This window comes from Anneissia japonica, unplaced genomic scaffold, assembly GCF_011630105.1.
Source record: "Anneissia japonica isolate Jap-2015-1 unplaced genomic scaffold, ASM1163010v1 scaffold2774_len142755_cov157, whole genome shotgun sequence".
Classification (NCBI taxonomy): Eukaryota; Metazoa; Echinodermata; class Crinoidea; order Comatulida; family Comatulidae; genus Anneissia; species Anneissia japonica.
This window is the reverse complement of record NW_022745578.1, coordinates 13,902-16,361: the sequence shown is the minus strand read 5'-3', so window position 1 is coordinate 16,361 and position 2,460 is coordinate 13,902. Positions and strand designations below refer to the sequence as shown.

The following is a 2,460-nucleotide window of genomic DNA, read 5'->3' as shown; positions in this document are numbered from 1 at the left end:
TGTTTTTTGTTGGTTGTGGGGGGGGGGGGGGGGGGGGGGGGGGTGAGTATAGTAAATTACTAACCGGGAAAATTATTATCTCCCCCCCCCCTCCGACCCAATACCCCTGTTATGCGCCTGTTAAGAACTGTGCCAGAGAAACCCAAATTATTTGACAGTCGTTCGAGAAGAACTTTATGATCAATGTTACCAAAGGCAGCAGATAAAATCCAGAAGGATGAGAGCAACAGATAAATTATTGTCAATAAAAAAAATAAAATATCATTCAATAATTTGTTTAATATGCGGTTTCAGTGCTGTGACCTATTTTGTAGGCTGATTGATAAATTTCAGTGAGATTATTTGTGTTGAGGTAGTGTGACATTTGAGAAGCGACACATTTTCTAGTAGCATAGAGACAAAACATATATTGGAGATGGGTGGGTAATTACAGTCATCGTGATTTAAAGTTGTTTTTTTAAGTTGTGGTTTAACAGAAGCTAGTTTAACTGCTTTTTGGAAAATACCTGACTAAAAACTGGTTAATTAGGTGCATTATCGAACTAGCAAGTTCATTAGAACGCCTTTTTAGAAGGTATGTTGGAATAGGATCTGAAGTAGAAGTTGAATTGGATGATGAACATCATCCAATCCAATGATTAAACCAGTAGGCCTAACATCTTTTAAACAAATACATTTGAATTTGTCAAATAATGCAAAACAATTAACATCATTTTGTAGGGCTAAATTCAATGATGAGTTATCAAAATTAGAACGGATCTTATCAATTTTTGAAGAAAAAAATAAAGAAAAACGAAGCGCTATACAGTGAGCTAACGCCCATGAGCTCTCGGCGGCGCAGCCCCAGGCCCCTACACAAAGGGGACCCCGGACCTTATTTACTACCGAACCTCAACAGTGGCGTAACGCACGTGCTTTACGGGGCCTTATCCCAGTTCACATGGGACCCGGACAGGCCAGGGGTCCCCTACTACTAGCCAGCATTCTACTATAAACTCAACAATACGATAATTTTTCTGTAATTTCTAAAAAACTAAAATCCCACAGATACACTTTTTGGCAGATTTATTAGATGGAACCCCTCGTACTACGACTACCTGCATTTGACTAGTTATACGAATACGACACTTTTTTTTATAATGTATTGGGCCCTGGCCGGCTACATCCCACATCCTAGAATCCGCCCCAGCTACTAAGAATTCGACAAGCAAAGCACTGAGCGGGGGTTGTGTTAAGACTTTGTTTAGAAGTGCTTTAGACCATTATGATATTTATTTCATTACTATTATTATTATTATTATTATTATTATTATTATTATTATTATTATTATTATTATTTTATTTTTTATTTATTTAGTTTTGGAGAAGGCTTACGTAACGTGCTCTTTCTGGATTTTCTTCTCTTCTCTCCTTGTTTTTTTAAATATTTTTTGTGGGGTAGGACTAACTGTACTCTCTGGATCCGACTGATTGAATAATTGTTTTATAATGTTTATTTAAATTGGCAAAGCTTCATTGGAACTTGCATGATTAAGCATGTAACCTATGTACGGTAAGGAAATGCCCGTACGAAAAATATGTTTATAAAATCAAAGCCGTAGCCGTAGCCAGCTATTGGGACAGTTGACAACAGTTAGTAGCGTATCTATCTTGAAATTGGGGAGCTGGTGGAGAGCTCGAAGATCACGTGGGATAGCTCGATGATTAGTTGAGGGGCGCTTGTTTTTAAAATAAGGTGATTTTGGGGAGGGAGACTGAGCCGAGGGTGCGATTTTGTTTTAATTTTTTTTTTGTGGGGGTGGAGGGCGTCCCCGCGCACCACCGAGGTACACCACTGCTGTTATGCAAGGGGCCCAACATGATTTTCCCCGGGCCCCATAAATTGTTACGCCACTGGCTATATAAATCCAACTACATTACATTGCTACTGCTACGACTAATATAAATACAATGCTAATAGTATTGATAGTATCTGGAGGTCGTGTGTTCGATTCCCACCCGAATCACTTGTGAAGTTGGCAACGTACTGAGCAAAAACATCATTCGTATTTTTTCTCCTGACGCAAAAATAACCCCATTGGAATAGTAATTCAGTAATAGATAGAGGGTAATAGGCCTAATAGTGGATGCTAATGTTACCGTACGATATTTGTATTTTAACTAATTGTATATCTTTCATTAATTTCAGCGAAATTTATCAATGGTTTTAATGACGGACGACTAAAGCTGATCATTTCGATGCTATATATAACAGAGGTTTCATATTATGTGAAATGATGTGTGCCCATCGAGAGGTTCATATTATAATGGATACTTTGCGTGTACTATTCTTTGTGACGCTAGCCTCCCATGTGACTTCGCAAACAGGTAAATGGATTACCCTGGTTAACTTTGTTCTTTCCTACCACAACCACTGCTCTACTCAAAGACGTACATGTCTATTACGTTATATAATTTGCT

General features: G+C 38.3%; 1 long non-coding RNA gene across 1 annotated transcript in view; it reads left to right on the top strand.

Moving 5' to 3' along the window:
* The window catches only part of LOC117119981, a 7,656-nt gene that overhangs the window by 3,113 nt on the left and 2,083 nt on the right, over window positions 1–2,460 (top strand). Inside the window, exon 2 of the long non-coding RNA XR_004447271.1 lies at window positions 2,189–2,367. This is a non-coding gene — a long non-coding RNA (uncharacterized LOC117119981). The remainder of the gene's footprint in view (window positions 1–2,188; window positions 2,368–2,460) is intronic.